This window comes from Phyllobates terribilis, unplaced genomic scaffold (assembly GCF_046119375.1).
Source record: "Phyllobates terribilis strain yellow unplaced genomic scaffold, ASM4611937v1 Scaffold_4__5_contigs__length_816908805, whole genome shotgun sequence".
Classification (NCBI taxonomy): Eukaryota; Metazoa; Chordata; class Amphibia; order Anura; family Dendrobatidae; genus Phyllobates; species Phyllobates terribilis.
Window position 1 is genome coordinate 292,252,255 of NW_027362764.1, and position 27,323 is coordinate 292,279,577.

At 40.9% G+C, this 27,323-nt stretch overlaps 1 protein-coding gene across 3 annotated transcripts in view; it reads left to right on the forward strand.

Moving 5' to 3' along the window:
* The window catches only part of ITGA9 (integrin subunit alpha 9), a 636,829-nt gene that overhangs the window by 433,422 nt on the left and 176,084 nt on the right, over nucleotides 1-27,323 (forward strand). The window lies entirely within an intron of this gene.

Genomic DNA, 27,323 nt, shown 5'->3' on the forward strand with positions numbered 1-27,323 from the left:
CCTTCTTTACACACGGTGATGTGGTGCCAACATCTAAAATTTTTTTGCCATCATAAATGATTTAATTAGCCGAAAACTATGGCTGATTGTTGGCACGTTTTTCTTAAGAACATTTGTTCGATGATTATTGGCCCAAATAAATGAGCTTATGAGCCAAATAAATGAAACTTATTATTATTCCAAGATTTATTAATTAAAATGTACTTTGTTTGTGGGAAAATTGACACTTTTAGGCCAAGTTCACACTACCTTATTTTTGGTCGAACGGCACTAAGGCCAACGTTATTCAATGGGGCAGTGTTAATGAGCAATTTTTCTTTTCATGGACTGAATATGTGTGTGAAAAAGATCACAGCATGCATTAGTATCATCTATGTGTCGGATGAGACTCGACCATTCAAGTCTTTGCGTGCCCAAAACAATTTGGATTCATACAGGGCTACAGTATGGCATCCGATTTTTATGGATACTTGCAATTCTTTAAGATATTAAACTGTGTTTAGTCTTTTAATAACTGCAGATGTATAAAAATGGATTGCACATGGACTTTACATGGATGACGAGTGAGAAAAATAATCATCCATGTTTTCTGGATTTTTTAAACACTTTTGTCAACTTATCCTTAGGCCACGTGCTGTTCAGTATTTGGTCAGTATTTCACATCTGTATTTGTAATCCAAAACCAGGAGTGGGTGATAAATGCAGAAGTGGTGACATTCTTCTATTATACGGTACTTTTCCACTGATTGTTCCACTTCTGGTTTTAGATTACAAATACTGAACATGTGAACATGGCCTTAACATGAGAGTACTTTTTTGTAACATTATGAAATATGTCTGAATTGTAAAGCATTGCGGAATATGTTGCCGCTATATAAATAAAAATATTATTTATTATTTATAGACAATAATTCTTGAGTTTTAAATATTTTATATATAACACTATAAATACACACATTTCTAGCTCCTACTGGGGGTTGTAGCAGTTTGATGGGGAGCACAAGCATAAGTACAAGTATGAGACGATGGGGTTGAGCGCACACAGGACATCCAGTGCCTCATGCTCACTTCCTCCCTTCCATGCACCTACATACAACCAACAGCTGTGTTACACCATAGGAAGAGCATGGCTGTAATTGAGTCAGGGTGTAGTCTGTCTGTCTAGTGGGAGAAATAAGGGATGCATTATATGAAGAGAAGGGTCAGCCTGGAATTAACTCTTGTACTGCAGAGCACTGCTTTCTACTGTAGGATTGGGCTACTAAAATACAAGATCAAGATTATAATTTTTTTCCTGATTGTCTGACAATGTTACATAAACGTGTCCCTATTTTTGTCAAAGAATATGTGAAATCTCTGACCCATAAAAAAATGAGTTAGGGTTCTAGTCATATGTCAAGATCTGTAGTTTAAAGTGTTCAGAAAGTATCACAGCGTCTGGTTAAAACAGGGTGTGTTGGTTCCATTTCTAATGAGATCATGGAATATGACAGGAAAAGTCTGCCTCAAGCCAAAGAAAACGTCATGCGGCGGCTAATTTGCTTTCTTACAGCAATGTTGGAGATATCCTAACTAATCTTATAGTAGAAATGGGAAAGCCTTATTAAAGCACCACTCCAGCATTTTTTTTATTTCAGTGCTGGAGTGGTGCTACTCATGTAAGTTCCCTGACCCTAATATTATACTTACCAGATGCCATCATCAGCGGTTCCCAGTGTCACCCCAGTCACCATCTTGTGACCGCAACTTCTGACTGGACCAGAAGTCAGAGGTAACGGTCACAAGCTCTCAGTGTAAGTCTATGAGAGCCTCGTTCTGCCCTCGTTCTGGGTCTCATAGATTTACATTGAGTTGTGACTTTCGGATCGCCCTGCAAACACTGGAACGATCCGGCAGGTCACAAACTGCTGGAGACCGACCGGAGCGGCTCTAAAAATAAAAGAGCGGTGGCTGGTAAGTATGAGACTAGTGGCAGGGAACTTAAATTAGTGGCACCACTCCAGTACTGCGATAAATAAACGCTACAGTGACATTTTAAGAAGTTAATCAAACATAACATGTTTTCTAGCAACCTAGTATAGAAATGCACAGCCTTCATCAACTTCATGTTCAATCTCCATAAGTATGAAAACAATTCTCCAATAGCATTTCCCAAAACATGCCTCAAAAATGCTATGGATAGATGGACCTAATGAGGGTGAGTAAAAGTGCAGGTTGTTGTTTTATATGTCTCAAACCCTATGGGCTAATATTATTTAAAATAGGACAACCTCTTAGAATTAAAATATATATATTTTTTAAATGTTTTACTTTAATCTTCTCCCCAATCCAACCACAAGGGGCATCCTCTACAATGTGGACAATGTACTACAGACCTCACAGAGCCACATCACGTGTCCACCCTATAGGTTATCTCAGTTCCACACACATTACTACTTGTTTTCATCTCTCTATCCCTGTCAGTCTGATTTTACACCAACACCAACAAAAAGGGTTATCATTTACTTTTACTTTTAAACTTCATAATATTTTTCTTTTCCTGTTAAATGCATTAAATCTTTGATGAAATACCGTGGGCATTAGCAACGATATTGTGTGAATCTCTTCTATCATTACCCTTGTTTGGGTTGATTACTATGACAAGTCATTACTGATACTGTACACAAGTATAGTGATGGAGAATATCTTCTGGCTGCCAATATTCAGCTGCTTTAGAAGTAAACTCCGTCCAATGACAAATCCTACAAGTCCTGGATCTCAAGTACTTTTTCCTGGATCTGTGAGCTGTCTTCCCATAAACTAAAGTTAAATGTCTGCCATTATGTTCTCTTTGCTGGGGGGAGGTTATTTTAACATTTTTCATATGGATATTCCCCTAATGGAATACCGTAACTACAAGATGAGCAAACTGTAAGAAAATGGCATCTTTATGAGAAAAAAGCACAAACAGAGGCATTACTATGATGTCATACCTGATCCCCGGGAGAAAACTGCCTTTTGAAATACGTTCCATGTGTTCCCGCACACTGAAGGCCACAATCTGTTCTCTATTACGACACCAGCCGTTTGTCCATTCCGTGGGCTGCAGAATTCATTTAACTATGTATTAGCTGGCTGCAGCTGAGATGTTCCTCTAATTCAATGTTCCTAAAGTAGTTCAGGTGCAACATGGGTGATAGTTGAATAAAGGATGTGTTCACAACCCGCAAGGCCTTAAGCAACTAGACCTAAATTAGCAGCTATGCCCTCCCCCAGGTGATTTCTTTGTTCTAACTTATGTAGCCCTCCCCCATACCTTGTGTGGTACATGTAATGATTAATAAAACCCATTTGCAAAATAGAATCCTATTAGTTACAGATAGATGTCAAAACTTCCAATTATGTGGACAAGGTCAGTAAAGATCTGGTCTAAAAAGATGTTATTCACATAAATACTTGCAGATGCACAGTAATCGAAGAAGGATACATGCACGGTAGTTTGTAAGTAATCACTCACTCACTTATGCAGTTATTTGGGGCTGTTTCTTAGAGTTGGTAATACCGACATAGGTTGAGCATACTTGGCTTAAAGGGTTTTTCCAGTCTACACAAGTTGTCATCTATTCTCTGGATACGTGATAATTGTTAATTTGTGTGGTTTCCTCCTGCCAATCGTCAGAACAGGGGACTTCAGTTCCCCGTTATCTCTTGGTTCTCCAATGGTTGCAAAATGGTGTTCTGGAGAAATTCAGTGGAGTGCCCTGCCAGTCCATTTGTAGTCTATGACACTGACAAAGATTGGCGAGTGTCGGGGTGCCCTTTTATAACTTCATAACTTTGGGACTATTGACTTGAATTGAGCAGCAGGGCTCATGTGCAAGAATGGGGACACTAGTCATCCATTTTGGTGATAAGTGGGTGTTAATAGGGGATAATTTATGTAGACTAGAAAAGCAAATTAGTAGCTAGCATAAGTAAAAGGAAATAAAGAGTGGGTTCATCAGTCTCATGAATTTGATACCACACCCAAATTGCTAAAAGATCAGTGCACTGACATTGGATTGATAGTAAAGAATGGATGAATCCTCTTTTTCTAGAACTAAAAATGCCTGAATTTCTGACATTGGTAGGAATAAACAGGTTTATTAGATTTGCTGCAATATTCAGGTTATAGGAATAACCCAAAAGCAGCTGAAACCCACAGGGTAATTTTAGGAAAACATGTGTTTGGACTGGGATTGCTTGAGAAGTAGAAATGCTTAACCAGTTCAACTCCAGGCCATTTCCCCCCGTTCCTGACCAGGCAGATTTTCGCGTTCTTTTGTACACACTGTTTAAAGAGCTGTATATTTTTTTCTCAATCAGATATTTAAAAAGTTTTTGCCTCTTTTTTTTCTGTGATAATTGGAACCTGATTTTTATGTTTTTTTCATACTCTCTTTTTTAGATATTTTGCCAACATCAAGTGATATCGGTGGGAAAATAAAGGAAATACTTTATTTTACTCTCTTACAGAGCGCTATTAATTCCACAGCGCTTTACAGACATTATCATCACTGTCCCCATTGGGGCTCACAAACTAATTTCCCTATCAGTATGTTTTTGGAGTGTGGCAGGAAACCCACACAAACACGGGGAAAACATACAAACTCCTTGCAGATGTTGTCCTTGGTGAGATTTGAACCCAGGACCCCAGCAGTACAATGCTAACCACTGAGCCACCATGCTACCCATATTTTGCTATTGTTCTTGGAAGCACATGTCCTGTTTACACATGATGATAATCTTTAACTAAGCTAAGCAGCCTGTTTACACTGGTCGATTATCAGGCTGTGCGCCCACTATGTGTTTTTTGAGCGTTTCCGCAGCGGCAATTCCGCTGCAGAAACACTTAAAAAACGCTTGGTAGAAGGCCTGCCATGTTCCCCAATGATAATCCGCATGTGCTGTGCACATGCTGCGGAAATTTCCACTGCGGATTATCATTGCGGAAAAATCCGCAGCATTACCAATTATTTTGACTTGCATTGGAACGCTTGGATTCCGCATCACTTCATCTGTACATGCGGATTCCATGCGTTTCAATGTGTAGATGGTGCCCGGGTTTGGAGAAGAGGAGTCTCTCCTCCGGACCCAGGTACCATAGTACCTGTCTGTAAAAAAAAAGAATAAAATAAAATATAAATTTTATACTTACCTTCTGATGGCCCCCGGTGTCCTTGTTTTGGCTTGCCGGCAGCTCGCGGTAGACTAAAGGACCTGCGCTGATGTCATTTAGTCATGTGATGGGTCACGTGACCGCTGATATCGGCAGGTCCTTTAGTCTACCGCGAGCTGCCGGCAAGCTGAGACAAGGATACCGGGGGCCATCAGAAGGTAAGTATAAAATGTATTTTTTACCATTCTTTGGGGTCACACTATATAAATCCAGGCCGTTTGCATGGATTTATATAGTGTGACCAAGTTGTCAAGCACTTTCCAAGTGATGCTAAAATCGCTTGGAAAGTGCTTGTCAACCCGCATGCGGAAATGCAAGTGAAGAACGCTTCACATCCGCATGTCCCTGGCAGGAAAAACGCATGTACAATCCGCATGTACAATCCACATGTACAATCCGCATGTACAATCCACATGTGTTTTTTTTCTGCCAGGGAGATGCAGAAATGCTCAGGAAAAAATCCGGAGCATTTCAACATTGTGGGCACATAGCCTCAGAAAATGAGCGTTCCTAGGTACGCTTGTTCACAATGTTCGCTAGTGTAAATTCACCCTTAGTGTAACCAGTCATACTAGACCAGGCATTCTGGTATGCAGTTTATTTATTAATCTTAGTGAACAGTGAGGTTAGATATGGGACAGTGTTCCTTGGAAATATGACAGCGTACACCGAGAAGTCATAAATTACTTTCTGTGTAAACAGTGATGTTCCAGCAACCAGCTTGGCATAGTATGTGCCTGTTTTGTTTTGTTACTGAGATCCATTTCAAGCTTTAATACATTGTAGAGCTACTGTTCAGAGGTGTTTCTGGCTAGAGTGTTCCCAGAATCTGTTTTTGTAGCTGTTGGATACCGACTCCTTATAAATGCCTATTTGAAAGTATTATATTCTTTAGATGGCCTTGATCCATATGGACATATTTGAAGGAGAATGAATTCTGGATATTTTTTATAAATTGTTTTACAAATATTTTAATGTTTTAGTATATTAATGTATTATTTCATTCTGATTGTATAGCACTAACGTATTATGCAATGATGTACACAATGGAAATCTGTTCCTAACCCCACAACCGTGCAGTTTTACTTGTTATTAGCCCTACATATAGTAGAAACTGTTTTGTTTGTTGGGAATGAAAATGTTTCTGGTGACCACAGTGGTCAATTCATGTCACAGACAGGCCAAGAACAGTTTATGGCTTCCTTCACACAGATTTTTTGCAGCAGTTTTTTTGGCTTGTTGAAACATGCCAATTCACATGTGTTTTAGGGCCATTTTTTCACACATACTTTTGGGAAAAGTCATGAATAGCAGTCACATCCTGAGCATGATGTTATAGACAAAAAAAAGGTTCCAAAAGCGAAACAAAAAAAACAAAAACCCAAAACCTCACCTCCAAAAACAGTTCTGGTTGTAGGGCATTTGAAGCATAAACATCTTTTCATTTTCATTTCATAAATCAATAGTACGCATGAAAATAAGAAACTTTGTAAATTCTCTTATCTGCTTCTTTCACCTCCAGGACTGATCTTTCACTCCCAATTCACAAGTAAAATCTGTATTCAGTTAACACAGATTTTACCCATGAAGTAAGAGTGAAAGATCAGTCCTGGAGGTAAAAAAAAGCAGATTTTTCTGATAAGAGAATTTACAAAGTTTCTTATTTTCATGTGTACTATTGATTTATGAAATACAAATTAAAATGATGGTTACTCTTTAATAACTCCCTATTGTTTTCTTTGATCGGTAAACCATTACAGATTGACGGTGGTTTAATAGCCGGTTTATTCAGGCAGAATAAACTGTGTGCACCAGTGAGCGATCTGTAATAGATCTGTAATAGATCTCACTAGGCTGCCGTAGTTCTCGGCAGTGCGAGTCCTGTTTACACAAAACGATGTACCGGCGAGAACGATGAACTGTTGCGTTGGCTGCACAAAAGATCCTTTCACACAATGAAAGAATGCTTTACTCATTTATCGAGCTCTCTGCAGCCTATTTACCAAGCAAAATAATTGTGAAACTAGCATTTTTAACCCCTTTCCGATGTAGTCAGTAATACTACACACCACATCAGAAAGGCCGGTTCAGCGGGGGCTCCGGCGCTGAGCCTGCACTGAACTGGGCACATGTCAGCTGATTATTACAGCTGACATGTGCCCGCAACAGCCGCGGGTGGAATCGCGATCTACCCACGGCTGTTAACCAGATAAATGCCGCTGTCAGTCTTTGACAGCGGCATTTAACAGCGCTGCCCCGGAAGCGAGTCACTTACCCCGCCCATCGGTGACCCTGTCACGTGATCGCGGGTCACCAATTGCTATGAGCGGCACCTAGTGGCAGCATTTCTACTGCATACAGGCGATCTGCTCGTCGCCTGTATGCAGCAGAGACAATCTGACAATTGCTGCTTCTAGTCTCCTATGGAAAATGTTTTTGTTGTAAAAAAATGTTTTTAAAAATATAAAAAAAAGGTATATAAAAGTTTAAATCACCCCCCTTTTGCCCCACTCAAAATAAAAGAATAAAAAATAAACCCCATATACACATATTTGGTATTGCCGCATTCAGAATCACCCGATCTATCAATATAAAAAAAGAATTAATCCTATCGGTAAACGGCGTAGTGAGAAAAAAATTCCAAACGCCAGAATTACGTTTTTTTGGTCGCCACAACATTGCAGTAAAATGCAATAACAGGTGATCAAAACATTGGATATCCCAAAATGGTATCAATAAAAACGTCAACTCGGCGCGCAAAAAATAAGGCCTCACCCGGCCCCAGATCACGAAAAATGGAGACGCTACGGGTCTCGGAAAATGGCGCCATTTTTTTTAGCAAACTTTGTATTTTTTTTTCACCACTTAAATTAAAAAGGACCTGTACATGTTTGGTATCTACAAACTCGTAATAACCTGGAAAATAATTGCCGGTTACTTTTAGCATTCAGTGAATGTGGTAAAAAAAACTAATAAAAAAACAACTGTGGAATTTTTTTCCCGTTTTCCAGTACACGATATGGTAAAACCAGTGATGGCATTTAAAAGTACAACTCGTCCCGCAAAACATAAGCCCTCACATGGCCATATTGAATGAGAAAGAAAAAAGTTCTGGCTTGGGAAAAAGGGGAACAAAAAACGAAAATGCAAAAAGGGAAATTGATCCGGTCATGAAGGGGTTAAGAATGCTCGTTTATGATTATCAAACAGTGTAAATACAGCTTTAGGCTATGTGCACACAGTGTGCGTTTTTGGTGCGTTTTTTCCGCTCAGAAATGGGCCAAAAATGCATTGCAAACCTTATCTCATGATTTCCTATGACATTTTGCAAGTTCTGTGCACATGATCAGGATTTTTTCCTGACTGAATTTCATGTGCAGAATAAGAAGCAGCATGTCCATTCTTTGTGTGATTTGGCCTGCGCTTTTCCAATACAACACATGGCACATCCAGGCATAAACACACAAAAAAGCGCATCAAAAACACTGCGAATTTTCCTCAGCGTTTTTGCTGCCAAGAGGTGCAGAAACTTGCAGAAGCGCAAAATTTCTGCAAGCAATTCCTCATCGTGTGCACATAGTCTTAGACTCTGTTCACATGTCCGTTAATCTTTTCCATTTGTTTGTTCCGTTTAAACAGAACAGTTACATGGAGTAAGCCTTGCATGCATGCATTCCTCTTTCAGATGGAGGTCGCGGGGCCCCACCGGTTTTGTGTGGTCCGTCTGTTTTCCATTTATTGTTTATTTTTAGAACAGAAGAAAAAGTTCTCCATGCAGGACTTCAACAATTCCTCCGTGCCTGGGATAATAAACATTTGGTTACTGATCCCAGATTATGTTCCACAGTTTAGAGACATACACAAGGGTGGACTTGCCATATACACAACCTGTGCACAGGAGCCCCATAGGTATAGGGGCCTACTTTTATCTTAACAGCTACTACTTTCTATTACATTGCATGTACAGGAATGAATTTATAACTTCAAGAGTAACTATTACTGGTATATTAGTAGACATAAGGGGGCGCTCTGTGATGAGCTATCAGGGAGGCTATTTACTGGTCTTGCATCGGGGCCCTCTGCTGTTCTTCTCCACCCCTGCATATGTTGTCTACACACAAACATGTCTGCAATGTAAGGGTTAATTCATCTGTATACCAGTCTTATTTTCTCACCCTTTACTACCAGTATCATAGAAAGTAAAAAGTCTAGGGCAATAACACTCCAACACCCTTCCTTTCATTATTGTGGATGTTTTTGCTGTGCAACCTTAAGTTAATGGGAACTTGTCATGTTGAAAATGGTATCTGACATGCAGGCCGGATGATACAGAAAAAGAGGAGCTCATCAGATTGATAGACATTTTAGGGGGAAAAGTTTCACAAAACTTGTATCTAATTCCCTGAATTCCTGGTGTATGCATATGAGTGCATTGGGCGGTCCTACTCTGTGATTGACAGTCTTCCACTAGCCCAGGGGTGAGGAACCTTCTTTCTGGTAAGGGCCATTTGGATATTTATACCATGCTTCGGGGGCCGCACAAATCGTGCGCTAACTCCGCCCACAAAGTATGTCCTGACGCTGGCACCGGTGTCAGGACGTAATCTTTCATTGCACGCGCCTCAGCGTTCAGTAGTGAGCACAGAGCAAGGAGAAATTAAAAGGCCATCAAATCACAGCTGCCGGCCCGAGTACTGTGGTCCTCAGGAATCTGCCCGGAAAGAAAGTCATCGAGGGCCGTAAATGGCCCATGGGCCGGAGGTTCCCCACCCCTGCTCTACACCATGCTGGCCTCAGATCTAGTATAGATGCATCCATTTCAGCTGCAGAACTGAGAAATGATTGTTTGCTGATACAGCTGAACTATAAAAGGGACTGAAATCTTTGTGCTTGTGGATGTCAGTAGGCAGCGTCAATCAAATACTGTTTCCTGCCACTGACTGCTACTCTTAACACATAAAAAGGTCACTTACATGTAAAGTAAACCTGTCACCATGGCCTCAAACCATAAAGTCTGCTGGTAATTACAGAGTGCACATATGATGGAAAAGACAAAAGAGTAATTACTTTTTCAGTTCTGTCACAAAAGTGAATGTGACAGCAGCTACTATAAATGGATTATTGCCCAACGGCCAACATTCTGTAGTTATTCCAAAGGACAGTCTAATGTTGTCGATCAGAGGCGCAGCCAAAGCGGGGCAGAGGTAGCACATTGTGCCCTGGCGCCTGAGGGGGACACAAAGACCTCTTTACTAAGTAGGAAGACACCGGTATTATAAATGTCGCATGGTAGGTAGGAAGCCATAAACAGATCTTGGATTGGGCTAAGAGGCTTTATGTACGCCTGTGAAATCAATTAGCCTATTAACTAAACCTGCCATGCATGATCTTTTTTTTAAAGTGACAATGCATTACCCATTTGGATATTGTTCATTAGATTTATGTATTTTAAAGGGGTTGTGCCATAATGAACCTTAATCTCTTGTCCTCAGGATAGGTTATAAACGTCTGATCCCATGGGGGGTCCAGCTGCTGGGCCTGCAATCACTAAAACGGCTCTCAAGCCACCCACTGTTTACGAATGTGCCCCGCCATGCCGTTCAGTATCTGTTATTTTCACTGGTCCTATTAACTTTGACTAGAGTGGTAGAGGGCACGTGTGACCCAAGACTCCTCCTCACACATGCAGTGAAAAGGAACAACCCAATCTAGTGAGCAGAGGGACCCCCAGCAATCAGACATTTACCATCTATCCTGTGGATTGGAGAGAAATGTTTTACAAGGCACAACACCTTAGAGTATTTATGTAATTGACCCTTGGAAATATCAAAAGGCAATAGCAGCTGATTCCAGTGATGTACCCCATAAGGAGTGCAGAGGTAGAAGTTGCACCTGGGCCTGTGACTATAAGGCTGCCCACAGACCCCATGCCACATGAGAAGACACCCATGTTATATGTGCAATACGTTAGATATGAAACCCTATTATAGACTTTCCAGTCTGGTGTAGAAGCCTCAAGATATGCCTGTTTTTCCTCCTGATGGCTATGAAGTACGAACAATGTTACAACTAGCCACTAAAATGGAGCAAAGCTGTAACATCTGACAACTAAATGAAATGTCAATAATCGTTTAACTTGTTATAGTTATGTATGGCAATTACTGGCGATAAGCTAGTTTATAATGATTGTTCATGGATTATTTTAGGCTACAAGACAATACATTTATATGCCTTTGTGTAAAAGTTTTCCCAAAACTGTATTACTTGTTCAAAATATATGAACAGCAAGAATAATTATTTTTCCAGCATGCATGCAGCATGTTATTTGCAGATACTTTTCAGTTTCTGCCTGCAAGCAATTTTCTAAAAATCTTTGCAATTAAGTTGCGGGAGAGCTGGAGTGGCAGAAACCAGAACACCCCAGCACACCCCATGCTAACACCCACAATCTCCATGCAGGTATGGCATTTGGTCAGATTAGAACCCAGGACCCCAGCACTACAGGTAATGGTGCCAACCACTGAGCGACCATTCTGCTATCATGCTTTATTAGAAACACTGCATTAGGCCCGGGCTACACCTCAATACTTGCCGTGTGGCACTGACATCGCAGTGTAACATTGCAATGTCTTATCTACTGATTTCCTATGGTGTCTGCAGGATCATGCAACTGCGAAACAGACTCGCAAATGATTCCAAATGAATTAGATATTCAACTACAACTCGCAAGCAGCTCACTTGCCATAGACCTCAATGCAAGTTGTAAGCACCATGTGACAAGTCACAACTTGGCTACTTCATCTTACAGCAACAGTAGAGCTCTAAAATAGTCTGAGAATTGCTGTTGAGTGACAAATGCCGCCATGTAGCCCTAGACTTAATCTCGCTCCTATAAGGCACACTATCTACTAAATGAATAAACTCGATAAATGTAACTTTTCCTTAGTCTACCATTTCCTTAGCATGATCAATGTAATTAGATACTTGTTTCTCAGTGTGTAGAAAGTTGACACCTCCATAAACCTGTCGGCTAGTGAAATCTGACCTACATAAGGCCATTTTATGATAAATAGACTGTGCTGGCTAATATATTAGATGTTACAGATCTCGAGATTCTCTCATTTTAATGACCATAAAAAAATCCAGATTTTATACATTTCTAAACTTGATGAGAAATAATATACATGCCTGCCAAGGGTTGAAAGCCTTTTGTATAAATAGTTGATTGAAACAGTAACACAATTTCCAAGATGTCCTGCATTTGCTATTCGTAGAGAGCTTTTTATATAATAAGGAGCCAAGCGTCAGATAGGTTGTAGACACCGTCGGGAACAATAGTTTCTCTTGGGATTCCATAATTGTTGGGCAAGTGTTAAATGCCATGAGTTATTTAGATAATGCCGTCCCAGGCTGATGACATTGAGCTAGTTGTATATTTTTATTCTTTTTTACCAGTCATTTACATTATGGCGGTGTGCTGTCAAACATTATTATACAGTGCATAGTGAGGCTTGTAACAATGCACAGCTCAGATTTGGGAATTGTATACATCTTTTAGTGATATCTTCTCTCAATTATTACTATATGGCTATATATTTATTAGATACCTGATATCTTTGTCACAGGGCAGGAAGTTTGTTCACAGAGATCTGTTAAAGAGTAAAGGTGCATTCACACTGCAAGATTATCATGAAGTTACATTCGTAGAATCACTCGCTTCACTTTAATCTAGAAGTGTAAAGTGGCTGCCGATCGCCCCAAGAATCAGCAAAACACTCATTCATTGGTTGAACTGAGGTCTTTGGGTTAAAAAAAGATGTTCTAGGCAGCGCCTTGTCCTATGTAAACAAGACTTGCACTGCCGAGAACCATAACAGCCTATGGGCACTGATCTATTCCATGTGGTTTAGTGCACATCGCTAAGTGTTCTCTGCCTGTGTAAACCGCGCGCTATGAGGATTCTCCACTGCCAGGAGTGTGACCATGCGTATGCAATACATGCGGTCATGTGCCCACTAGATGGACGTAGCCTTGCTCAATGCAAGTGTAGTGAGTGGGGCTGGACACAGTCTAGTCGGAATGTGTCCGGAACTATGCAAATTGCATGCTTGCAGTCACATGACTGCCCTCTACCGGCGCTGGCAACGGAGAATTCTCACAGCATGTAGTGCTCTCGTTGTGAGGATTCACAAGTCTGCAATCACATAGTTACTGCAGACTTGTAGCCTAAGGCTGGACAACCCCTTTAATACCGCTCATACTCGTGAGATAGCTGTTGGCCACACGTTTGTTTGGTTGACAGCTATCTCTCTCAACTCACCCATGCACATGAGCGATCAGACAGGAGCATTCATGTGTTGTTAACTAGGAGAGGGGAGAAAATCCATTTATGGACACCTCTGCCCGCTGCTTATCTCCCCTGAAAACAAAGGTATTTGATGTTCTGATCCTTTTCTCCCCTCAACATCTGTAATAGGAGAGGTGGGAGGACCGCATATATATATTAACCCATTGGCCAATGTTCATCTACTGCATATGGGGGCTATAGACATATTTAAATTGCTTCAGTATTTAGGAGATAACATAGGGCATGTGCGCATGCTCACTCATAAAACGAATAACCAGTGATTTGCTACTTTTCAGCACCAGCTACTTTACTACTCATTGGACTAGCGATTATTTTTCTTTATGGCATAGTAAATCTTTGTCCTGTGCTGCCTCGGGTTTGTATGTTTGGACCTATAACCCCGTTATAGTGAGCTGGGGATATTTTTCTTTCTTGACAAAAGTCATCACCACTAATGTACTTGTATGTTGTAGTAATTTCTGCATATGGAGCAGCCTTCAGTTCCTAACTTTGAAAGCAATTCAGTTTTAGAAATTTTATATGAAGGGAATCTGTCAGCAGGATTTCATCCCAAACTATTTCTATACTCTTTTAAATACAAGTCCATGTAGGAAGAGACAGTACTGGGATGGGAATAGAGCTGGAGTGACAGAGGCTTCAAATCTACCATATACATTTGCAGATGAATTCAAATGCTGATTTTTCAGTAACGGAGGAAAGGACTGGGCATGTAAAGGGATTGCTGAACTGGTCATGGAAAGAGCTACATGCACATATAATCAGTTTGCGGGTGTGACATCCTGCTGACAGATTCCATTTAAAGAGGACCTACATCCTGACATGTCGGTTTAGTAAATACTTGAATATTGCTTAAAAAGTAACATTGTTGAGCTGCTTCTCTGTTATTCCTACTATAAATGCACTGACACTATCCAATCAGTGCTGTCATTGACAGATTCTATAGGACACACTCCTTTGACAAGGAATAAGGTAACATTCGTCATACATCAATTTTTTTTTATACATTTTTAGGAGAAATAATAGATGAACAGCATAGTGCACGGTCATGAGAAAAGATGCTCCAGAATTATTATTTCAAGGAGCATACATATATTTATTAAGAAAGACATGTCTGCTGAGCTTATAGGTACTTTTTAAACGTTATAGGGAATCTGTCAGCAGGTTTTTGCTATGTTATCTGAGAGTAGTGTAATGTAGTGGCTGAGAGCCTGATTCCAGGGATGTACCACTTACTGGACTTGCTGGTGTAGTTTTGATAGACTCCCTATTTTCTCTCTTGTAGCTTCAGCAGTGGTGAGATCGCTGAGCTCTGTATGGAGATGGATGTATGGAGATGGATGTATGGAGATGGATGTGGAGATGGATGGAGCTAAATACAGGGCAATCCTGGAGGAAAACTGCCAGAGCTACAATTGAATGGTGTAGATCAAAGCTTATTCAAAGCTTATAAAATCCAAATAAAATACATATAAGTTTGTGGGTATAACGTGAAAAAATGTGAAACGTTCACGGGGAATGAATACTTTTTCAATGCACTGTAAATTAGGAAAGCAGACAATGATTAATAAAGTTAGTAATAGAATTTGTTCTTCCAAAATGCCATATTTAGTCATTTCGTAAAAAATGTTTTGCTCCAGCTGATAACTATTATTTTAAGCTGAATACATGTGATCTGTGGTACTGAACACGTGACAAGTATTTGGATAGTGTGTCCTTTGTACCAGTCAATTACAGGAAAGAGCATAAATGACTAAATCACTCTGGCTGCAGTAATTATTGCCTAAATAATAGCTCTAGATATGCCAGATGAGAGAATGGCATCCTTTCACTAGAAGTTATCTCTTTCCTCCCAGGAGGCCGCCCTTTCCTTGTCATGCTATGAGATGAAAGGCAGTGTAACCCGTGCACACCCTCACAGACAAACCAAACAAGATACAGATACAAATTTCATCAATGCTCTTCCTCTGTAATGGTTTAGCTATACAGGACTGAACAATGAGTTTTTATTAATTATGGTTTTGAAACGTTTTTCAGCCTGATGAGCATCAACAACTCTAATAAACTGGCTGGCATATGTGAGGACAGTAATAGTTGGCTGTGAAGTTGGCAGCGAGGGCAATGTGGTTGGTTGACATTAAAAAACATTATGGAAGAGTAAGGTTGGCATGGAAGAGTAAGGTTGGCATATATAAAGCAATAAGGCTTGTACAGGGTAATTTACTCACTACTTTACCCGGAAAAATTGCTGTAACTTCTAAAAGAGACAAACTATCATACTGAACTTTGATCTGTACATTCCTTGGTTCATGAGAAACTGATATTTTAAAGAAAGTGTTGAAAATATCTGCCATTTGTATCCAAGCACGCTTTCATACGCCGTTCCATATAGTTGAATGTACTGTATTCCGCTGGATGTCTGGGGAAATAGCCTGAATTTCTCTCTTTATGTTTTCTTGGAGTGCCTACAATGTTCGTGGCTTGTTACTGTAGACTTGACCCTTCAAATGGCCCCAAAGAAAAAAATCCGGCGGTGTTAAATCAGGCGATCTTGGTGAACACAGTCCCTTGGAGATTACTCTGTCATCGTTGACATGTGGAGTACGACATGCCTGTCTCCTGGGAAAGTCTGTGCAATGATTTACATGGAGATGCCAAAAGTCGCTGTTTCACATGTTGAATTGTTTCCTTAGACATTTTCGGTTGTCCTCCATCATGCCTATCCAGTAATGTTCCTGTGCATTCCAGCTTATTCACCAATGACAGAATACACTGTTTGGACAGCAGATTTTGACCACCAAACTTCTTTAGAAACTCACATTGACATCTCTTTAAGGACTCAGTTTTCCAATAAGTTTTCACATTGAAAACACGCTCCTCCAGGCTGTATCTGTACATTGTTAACAAATGAAGAAGGAATTTGGCAGGAGTGAAATGCAAGTGACGCGCCCTGGGCCTATGTGATGTAGCGTTGCGCACGCAGGGACTACCCGGAGCCGGATCTGATAGGGGTAGTAGTCTCGTGGCGGTGACCCGGTCCGTGCCCAGGGAGTCAGACTAAGTGGCGGTATATTAGCAGTAGATGTAGGACGACTACGCCACCCGTTGAATGCAGCTATGGAGCTGCCGCTGCAGGGCAAACCGCTGAGGCCGGTGGGAGGATGGTGCAGCGTGGATGGTATAACCCCCAACGGGAGGGGTATGGCCTCAGGGCAGCCGACGTGGATGATGGGGATAGCAGGAATCACTCAGAGACGATACGGTGTAGTTCAGGGTCTTTACTGGTGACAAAGATAGACCCTCCCGGAGTACTGGCTAGCGGTCGGGGCCTGGTCAGTCCTTGAGCAGATGGGATCCCCCTTGGCCAGGCGGAGTTGTAGGCCTCCCCAACTAATTGTACTCTTCTGGCTACCTTGCTAGAGGCGGGTAAAGGTAGCCCACGTCCCTGAGTGTACCGTGTGGTGCTCACCCGTATGGCCGGTGACTCGGGGCCTTCTAGTAGCTTCCGCTCCACGACGGCGGTGCTGGTCCCACACGTGTGACCTAGCCTTCGGGTTTCTGGGCCAGAGGACCTGAAATCCCCTGCCGGTCGGTTTCTGCTGCTGGGTAGGAGTTAGTCCCCACAGCCTCGGACTCCGGGTCCGGTAAGAAATCTTCAATCAGGGCGAGCTCTACAGCTTCCAGCCCTGATCTCCTCTTAGCACGACTCCCACAGAGCTCCTGATCTTTCTTTCCTATCACTGCTTCTCTTCTTCTCTCTACTCTTCTCCCTAACCCTGCCTCAGCCCCAGGTTTATATAGGGGAAGTCCTTCCCCTCCCAGGACTGGGCAGGAGGTGTGGCATGCATAGGATTCCTGACCAAGAGACCTCCCACCTGCTCTCAGACATAACACTGCTGTTACTGTGGAAACCAGACCCCTGGGGTGCCACACAAGCACCAAACATAAACTACCGCCCTGCAGAAAGGCGAGCAGCAAGTCTATCTCATAGTGGAGACGACTGGCGGGTCGACAAATCGGCGAGACCACTCGGCGCAAGCATGTTTCTTGTCGCTGAGGTTCAGTGCACTCTCATTTCTTATGAACTAAAGTATGTACAGTCCAAATATTAGTACTATCAATCGTCTCTTTTAGAAGTTACAGCAATTTTTCTGGGTAAAGTAGCAAGTGGATCACCCTGTATTTACAAGGCAATGTGACTGGCTCCTGTGGCTGTCAATGTAGCTGACACTTATAGGGGCAATGTAGCAATGACATTTATAGGACACTGCTGGAATATACTTTAGGTTCCGACATTGTACAGTAAGTGTTTTGTGCTTCATTGGGGTATTTGGTTTTGTTTGGTGTCATTATGTGTGCAGCACAATGTTATTTGATTAGTGCTGATATAGTGGTAATATGACCGTTGTACGGTAGCATTTGTTTGCAGCTGATGTCCTGGTTTCACCATAGATTGGCTGGGGAGGTGTGAGTAGAAAAAGTTTGAGAAACCCTGTGCTATGCCATGCCTCTTGTCCAGTGATGCGCAAAAAGTGTCCATTGTATACTAAATCGGGTACACGGCATATATTCCTGTTTTGGGTCCTGTTTTTAGAGCAGTTAGCAGAGTAAATCTTCCCAATGTATGCTAACATTTGATTCATGTAAAATGAATTGAGACTGTAAATATATTTTTATGTACAGCTGATGCTCCAAAAAGTTGGATGTCATCTTCTTTATAACCACAAAGTCATTATCTGATTTACTATTGAGCACAGTAGGTGAATGCTTAGCTCATTTTTCTGAACAAAAAGTGTTGCTCTACATCTACAGTATAAGGGCTCACTCACACCACCTTATAAATCGGACGAGTGCTATCCAATTTTTTGTCAGATTGCTCTCAAACCAATGTTATTCAATGGGGCAGTGCTGATGACAGTTTTTTTTTTCACTGGCTGAATCTGTGAGAAAAATCTCAGCATGCGAGGGTGCGAGAAAAAAATCGGATGCCATACGGAGCCACAATATGGCATCCGATTTTTACAGACACATTACAATTCTGTAGCATAGGAAACTGCAAATAGTCTTGTAAATGATTAATAACTGCTGAGTTAAAAAACAGATTGCACACGTGTGAGAAAAAAAAATCGTTCCACTTTTTTGGATGAAAATCATGCTGATTTTTTATACTGTCCTGTGACCCTAGCTTACATATGAGTGATGAAGACAACATGGGGCTTGCCAAGCATGTGTATTATTAACATTTAAAGATCAGATTCTATCTCCACCGAGAGCACACTTTGTGCTTACAGCGGCATGTAAAAGTTTTGGCACCCCTGGTCAAAATTACTGTTATTGTGAACAGTTAAGCAAGTTGAAGATTAAATGATCTCTGAAAGGCCTCAAGTTAAAGAGGACACATTTCCTTTGTATTTTATGCAAAAATATATATATATATTTTCATCTTTTACATTTTAAAAATTACAAAAGGAAAATGGGCTGATGGAAAAATTTGGAACCCTTGGAGATTTGTGTGCTCAGATAACTTTGACCAAGGTTTTTACCCCCGAGGGTGGTTTGCACGTTAATGACCAGGCCAATTTTTACAGTTCTGACCATTGTCACTTTATGAGGTAATTTCTCTGGAACGCTTCAACGGATCCCCCTGATTCTGAGATTGTTTTTTCGTGACATATTGTACTTCATGAATGTGGTAAAATTTCTTCGATATCACTTGCGTTTATTTGTGAAAAAAACGGAAATTTGGTGAAAATTCTGAAAATTTTGCAATTTTCAAAATTTGTATTTTTATGCTCTTAAATCAGAGAGATATCTCACACAAAATAGTTAATAAATAACATTTCCCACATGTCTACTTTACATCAGCACAATTTTGGAACCAACATTTTTTTTTGTTAGGGAGCTATAAGGGTTAAAAGTTGACCAGCGATTTCTCATTTTTCCAACAAAATTTACAAAACCATTTTTTTAGGGACCACATCACATTTGAAGTCACTTTGAGGGGTCTTTATGACAGAAAATACCCAAAAGTGACACCATTCTAAAAACTGCACCCCTCAAGGTGCTCAAAACCACATTCAAGGACTTTATTAACCCTTCAGGTGCTTCGCAGGAATTTTTAGAATGTGGAAGAAAAAAATGAACATTTAACTTTTTTCACAAAAATGTTACTTTAGACCCAATTTTTTTTATTTTCGCAGGGGTAACAAGAAAAAATGGACCCCAAAATTTGTTGTGCAATTTCCCCTGGGCACACAGATACCCCATATGTGGGGAAAAACTACTGTTTGGGTGCACGGCAGGGCTCGGAAGGGAAGGAGCGCCATTTGACTTTTTGATTGTAAAATTTGCTTGAATAATTAGCGGACGCCATGTTGCGTTTGGAGAGCCCCTGATGTGTCTAAACAGTGGAAACCTCCCACAAGTGACCCCATTTTGGAAACTAGACCCCCCAGGGCACCTATCTAGATGCATAGTGAGAACTTGGAACCCCTAGGTGCTTCACAAATTGATTCGTAAAAATGAAAAAGTATTTTTTTTTCCACTTTTTCATTTTTACGAATCAATTTGTGAAGCACCTGAGGGTTCCAAGTGCTCACTATGCATCTAGATAGGTGCCTTGGGGGGTCTATTTTCCAAAATGGGGTCTCTTGTGGGGGAGCTCCAATGTTTAGACACACAGGGGCTCTCCAAACGCAACATGGTGTCCGCTAACAATTTGAGCCGATTTTCCATTCAATTGGTTAGCGGACACCATGTCGCGTTTGGAGAGCTCCTGATGTGCCTAAACAGTGGAGCTCCCCCACAAGTGACCCCATTTTGGAAACTATACCCCTCAAGGATTTTATTAGGGGTATAGTGAACATTTTGAACCCAGAGGTACGACACAGAATTTGATAACATTAGGTCATCATATTGAATAAGTTGTCATTACTCTTGAGCGCAAGTGCTCTCTACTTGAGTTTGCATCGGGTACTCAGGTATGCACCATGTATCATGGGTGCTCAAGTGAAATGCTCGAGTCCCCGCCCGCATGTTTCACGGTTATTAGACACGCCAAAAAAACATGCGCGGATCGCTCGTGCATGGCAGGCAATCCCTGCGAGTTTTTTTTGGCCGCGAAGCATATGGGGCGGAGACTCGAGCACCCGCGATACTCAGTGCATACCCGAGCACCCGATGCAAACTCAAGTAGCGAGCACTTGCGTTCAACACTAGTTGCCATATCGTCATCTTTTTTTTTTTTTTTTTTTACTTTTGAAAAAGAAAAACAACCCCAACCCTAACATTAGCACAACCCCAACCCCAGCCCTAGCGTTTATTTTTTACGCCGTTCCTCGTGCTGTATAAGTGATGAGATTACTTTATTCTTCGGGTCGGTGCGATTACAGCGATACCAGAATCATATCGGGTTTTTATGATTGACAGCTGTCACACACTAAAAGACATATTTTGTAAAATCTAGTTTTTGCATCGCCATATTTTGGCCGACAGGGTCATGTGACGACTTGTTTTTTGCGGGATGATTTGACATTTTTATTGGTGCCATTTTCAGGCATGTGACATTTTTTGATCGCTTTCTATTCCAGCTTTTGGGAGGCAGAATAAACCATAACCAACAATTTAGGAATTGTGTTTTTTTAAATTTTTTTATTCTGCTCCGGGTGTGGTAAAATTGATAAGGTAGCTTTATTCTTCGGGTCAGTATGTTTACAGCAGTACCACATTTATATTGTTTTTTATGTTTTGGCGCTTTTACACAATAAAAGCTATTTTATAGAAAAAAATATTTTTTTGCATCGCTTTATTCTGAGAGCTGTAAATTTTTGATTTTTCGGATGATGGAGCTGTATGGTGGCTTGTTTTTTGTTGGACGAGATGACGTTTTCAGCGATACCATTTTTATTTATATTCGTCTTTTTGATCGCGTGTTATTCCATTTTTTGTTTGGCGGTATGATGATAAAGCATTGTTTTTTGCTTCTTTTTTTCTTTACCGTGTTCACTGAAGGGGTTAACTAGTGGAACAGTTTTATAGGCCAAGTCGTTACGGACGCGGCGATACCAAATATGTGTACTTTTATTGTTTGTTTGTTTTTTTTTCATAATAATATTTATTGATGGGTACATTATATTTTTATTTTTAGTGGATTATTTTATTTTATTTTTTTTAAATATTTTTACAATTTTTTTTTTTTTTTTTTCACTTTCTGGGAGTTTTTTTTTACTTTTTTACTTTGTCCCACTATGGGACTTTCACTTTTTTTATTCTGATCGCCTGCATGGCACAGGAATGCAGCACCATCCCTGTGCCATGCAGGCAGTCAGCGCTGGACAGGGAGAAGATTGTTTGGAGATGCACTGCGCATGTCCAAACAATCTTCCTGCTGTCTGGTGACCCGGATGTTGTCATGACGACATCGGGTCGTCATGGCAACACTCGGGAAGCCGCGGCAGACAGCGCTGGAGGCCGGAAGAGGAGGTGAGTATACCGATCACCTCCCCTTGCCACCGCAATGCTGCGATCGACTTTGATCCCAGCATTGCGGGGGTTAATGTGCTGAGAGCGGTGTAGGACCGCTCCCTGCACATAGTACCAGGTGTCAGCTGTGACAATCCGCTGACACCCGGCAGCGATCGCGCCCGCACAGCCTGTGTGCGCGCGCGATCGCGATGACGTACTAATACGGGTCAGGCTCTTAAAGCCCAGGGCACTGACGCGTATTAGTACGTCATGGGCTTTAAAGGGGTTAATTAACCTGTTATGGCTTGTTCACTATCATCGTTAGGAAAGGCCAGGTAATACAAATTTATTAGCTTTATAAAAACCCAGCCTTCTCTAACCTTGTGCCAAAAAACAGCAGCCATGGGTCCTTCTAAGCAGCTGCCTAGCACTCTGAAAATGAAAATAGTGAAGGCCCACAAAGCAGGAGAAGGCTATAAGAAGATAGCAAAGCATTTTCAAGTTGCCCTTTCCTAAGTTCAAAATGTAATTAAGAAATGGCTTTTAACAGGAATAGTGGAGGTCAAGATAAGTTCTGGAAGACCAAGTAAACTTTCAGTGAGAGCTGCTCGTAGGATTGCTAGAAAGGAAAATCAGAAACCCCGCTTGACTGAAAAAGACCTTCAGAAAGCTTTAGCAGACTCTGGAGTTGTGGTACATTGTTCTACTGTAAATTCACTGACTGCGGTGAAATTCCTAATAAAATTTAAACTTTATTTCTTTTATATAAAACACCCTGTATCCACCGTACCGAAATTGCAGTCTATCTGTTCTGCACCATTAAGTGTCCGAAACAGATACAAATTAAACAAATATTTCGCATATAGATTTCCCGGGTGATTATTTTTGTTATCTGTATTTTAACTGTGTGGGGTCTAATTATAAACAGACCCCACCACTCATATATTACACTCCCAGAGAAATGTTACATCTACACAGCTTATATACTTCATAGAATATTTATTGCACTATTTTAATGATAATGCACTGAATGCTCTTTGTGATTGTTAATATTGCACTCTTAATTATTTGCATATAATATAGCTGCCACGTATATTAACCCCTTTCCGACATGGTACGTAATAGTACGCACCACGTTGGCACCCCCTGTTCAGCACGGACTCCAGCACTGAGCCCGCACTGAACCGGGCACATGTCAGCTGATTTATACAGCTGACATGTGTCCGCAACAGCCGCAGGTGGAATCGCGATCCACCCGCGGCTGTTAACTAGTTAAATGCTGCTGTCAATCTCTGACAGTGGCATTTAACAGCGCTGCACCGGAAGCGCGTCACTTACCCCGCCCATCAGTGACCCCGTCATGTGATCGCGGGTCACCGATGTGTGGGCATGACAATCCGGGGTCTGCATCAGACCCCTGTGGTTATCATGTAAAGATTGCTATGAGCGCCACCTAGTGGTCAGCGCTCATAGCACAGGAGCATTTCTACTACATTGAGGCGATCTGCTCATCGCCTCTATGTAGCGGAGACGATCAGGTAATTGCCTATGGAGACTATTAAAGCAAGCAAAAAGTGTAAAAAAATGTTTTTAAAAATGTAAAAAAATTAAAAAATATAAAAGTTTAAATCACCCCCCTTTTGCCCCATTCAAAATAAAATAATAAAAAATAAATCCGACATACACATATTTGGTATCGCCGCGTTCAGAATCGCCCAGTCTATCAATATAAGAAAAGAATCAGACGGCGTAATGAGAAAAAAAAAATCCAAACGCCAGAATTACGTTTTTTTTGGTCGCCACAACATTGCAATAAAATGCAAAACGGGTGATCAAAACATCGGATCTATTCCAAAATGGTATCAATAAAAATGTCAGCTTGGCGTGCAAAAAATAAGCCCCCACCCAGCCCCAGATCCTGAAAAATGGAGACGCTACTGGTCTTTCTTTTAGCAAACTTTGGAATTTTTTTTTGCCACTTAAATAAAAAAGAACTTACACATGTTTGGTATGTACAAACTCATAATAACCTAGAGAATAATAATGGCAGGTCAGTTTTAGTAAACAAAAAAACAAAAAAAACAAAAACTGTGGAATTGCATTTTTTTTGCAATTTCACCACACTTGGAATTTTTTTTCCCGTTTGCCAGTACACAATATGGTAAAACCAGTGATGGCGTTTAAAGTACAACTCGTCCCGTAAAAAATAAGCCCTCACATAGCCGTATTAAACAGAAAACAAAAAAGTTCTGGCTCTGGAAAGAAGGAGAGCAAAAATGAAAACGCAAAAACGGAAAATGCTCAGGTTATGAAGGGGTTAAATGGCAGCCCATCTTTAACACAGAGTCATTTGTGATTGCTTCTTGCCCACAATTAGAATAAACTACTACATTCATAAAGTCTTGCCCCATGCACTTTAAATAAATCCTCACAGAGTAATGAGCTCCAGTTCATGTGAAATATATGTTTAATTTGTATCTGTTTCGGACACATAATGGTGCAGAACAAATAGACTGCAATTTGGGTACTGTGGATACAGGGTGTTTTATATAAAAGAAATAAAGGTTAATTTTTATTGGGGATTCCACCGCAGTCAGTGAATTTATTGTTTAATGAGTGGAGTCTTTTGAATCTGAAGGTCCTAGATCAGTAATATACATTGTTCTACTGTTCAGAGACACCAGCACAAGTATGGCCTTCATGGAAGAGTCATCAGAAGAAAACCTCTCCTGCATCCGACTCCTCACCATAAAATTCAGCTTCGGAAGTATGCAAAAGAACATTCAAACAAGCCTGATTCATTTTGGAAACAAGTCCTATGGACCAATGAGGTTAAAATATAACTCTTTGGCCACAATGATCAAAGGTATGTGTGGAGAAAAAAGGGCACAGAATTTCAGGAAAAAAACATCTTGCCAACCACTAAGCATGGGGGTGGATCAATCATGCTTTGGGGTTGTGTTGCAGCCAATGGCACGGGGATCGTTTCACGGGTAGAGGGAACAATGGATTCAATGAAATTTCAACAAATTCTTGATGCAAACATAACACTATCTGTATAAAAGCTGAAGTTGAAAAGAGGATGGCTTCTACAAATGGATAATTAATCTAAACACACATCAAAATCCACAATAGACTACCTCAAAAGGCACAAGGTGAAGATTTTACAATGGCCTTCACAGTCCTCTGATCTGAACATCATTGAAAATCTGTGGCTAGACCTCAAAATAGCAGTGCATGCAAGACGACCCAGGAATCTCACAGAACTGGAAGAGTTTTCCATTGAAGAATGGATGAAAATCCCTCCAACAAAAACTGAAAGACTCTTGGCTGGATACAAAAAGCGTTTACAAACTGTGATACTTTCAAAAGTGTGTGCTACTCGGTACTAACCATGCAGGGTGCCCAAACTATTGCATCGGCCCATTTTACCTTTTTGTAATTTTTAAAATGTAAAAGATGAAAACATATACTGTATATATATATATTTTTTTATTTTTTTATTTTTTTTTACCTAAAATACTAAGGAAATGTGTCATCTTTAACTTTAGGCCTTTCAGAGATCATTTCATCTTCAACTTGCTTAACTGTTCACAATGACAGTAAATTTTACCAGGGGAGTCCAAACCTTTACATCTCTCTGTATAGTGAATAGAGTCACTTGCTGTTAATGAAGTATACCATGTCACTTACAATGTTTTAGTATGATATTTTAATGCGTGTTTGGTGGTTACTACTAAATATTCATTTATAGAGGTCTACTTTTGACATCATCTAATTATTTGAAACATCGTCATCAATTCATACGAAATGTTCAAGACTTGACTTGACTTGACATGATTAACCAATTCTGCAGACTACTTTAATTATTTTGCTTCCCACAACTAAGATGAATTGATGGTGACATCATTCAGAATATTGTGCTATAAATAACTGTTATTCAAACTGTTTGCACACTATGGAAACAAGGAGTATGATTTCCTCTTTTTGTTTTCACAAAAGAAGATGCATTTGTAGTCATCTTTCTACCAATGGCCAAAAGAGTAAAAAGCCATAAAAGTGGTAAAAACCACCTTAATGGGTTTGTTCGGTCTAAAACGACAAGTCTGCAACGCTCTGTGACTGCAGACTTGTGAATCCTTACAGTGCACTCACTGAGCGCTGTGAGGATTCTTCGGTGTCAGCGCCCGGAACGGCGGTGACGTGGCCACAAGCATGCGATACGCACACTCCCGGCCAGAATCCAACTAGACTGTTTCCGGCCTCGCTCAATGCACTTGCATTGAGGGCACTGCACACTGTGGGGATTCACAAGTCTGCAGTCACATAGAGTAACTGCAGACTTGTCATTTTAGACCAGACAACCCCTTTAAATTACCTTAAAAGTGTTTTCCACTTTGTCCTCATTTTAAGAAATAAACTGGGGACTTGATTTTGTATTACGGTACTTACTAGTTTATCGGTATTATGGTTCAGTGCTGACCTCTTTCTTTGTGAAGCAAAGCCTTCCTTAGATGTTGCTTCACGAAGGAGGAGATCCTGTAATAATTTTATATTAGTATGGTCCGCAAAATCATGTACACAACACATTTAATACATGAAATATAAAAGAGGGAAACTGGTGTAAAGGAGCTTACCACTGCTATGAAATACCTTCTTAAATACTATGTTCCCCAAAGTAAAGTAAAACTACCTTATCTTGGCGCCAGGTCTCCCCAGGTTCATGTGATATTGTTATTCCACATAAGCCTTGCAACTAATCAGCGTCCGCTATTGAGCTGCTGCACGCTCTCTTCCTTCGCACGTCCAAGGTTCATCCACAGGATACAAGAGCACAGCAGCTCAATATCGGTTTTCTGCGAGGATTGCATGGCATAAGCTATTGAGCTGCTGCACGCTCTCTTCCTTTGCACGTCCAAGGTTCATCCACAGGATGCAAGAGCACAGCAGCTCAATACCGGTTTTTGGCTAGGCTTGCATGGCATAAGCTATTGAGCTGCTGCACGCTCTCTTCCTTTGCACGTCCAAGGTTCATCCACAGGATGCAAGAGCACAGCAGCTCAATACCGGTTTTTGGCTAGGCTTGCATGGCATAAGCTATTGAGCTGCTGCACGCTCTCTTCCTTTGCACGTCCAAGGTTCATCCACAGGATGCAAGAGCACAGCAGCTCAATACCGGTTTTCTGCGAGGCTTGCATGGCATAAGCTATTGAGCTGCTGAAACGCTTGCTTCCTTCGGACCTCCAAGGTTCATCCACAGGATGCAAGAGCACAGCAGCTCAATACCGGTTTTCTGCG